We start from the raw sequence: 252 nt of genomic DNA, 5'->3' as shown, positions 1-252 counted from the left end.
GTTCCAGCATCCTTGCTCTCTCTTGTTCACCAATAGTAACTTTCCTCAGCTTGCTATTTTCCTGCTCAAGAGACTCACTCTTCTCATTCACAGCCGCAAGTTCTTCACGAAGTTCTTTAAGCAACTCGTTCTGCTTCTGAGCCATATCCTCCAATCTCAGATTCTGATCATTGACCCTCAACCACTTGTTAAACAGCACATGTTACTCCTCATCATCTGTGCTGAGATCTGAATCAGAGGACTTAATAGATC

This window comes from Brassica oleracea, chromosome C3 (genome assembly GCF_000695525.1).
Source record: "Brassica oleracea var. oleracea cultivar TO1000 chromosome C3, BOL, whole genome shotgun sequence".
NCBI classification, from domain to species: Eukaryota; Viridiplantae; Streptophyta; class Magnoliopsida; order Brassicales; family Brassicaceae; genus Brassica; species Brassica oleracea.
This window is presented reverse-complemented; position numbering follows the sequence as displayed.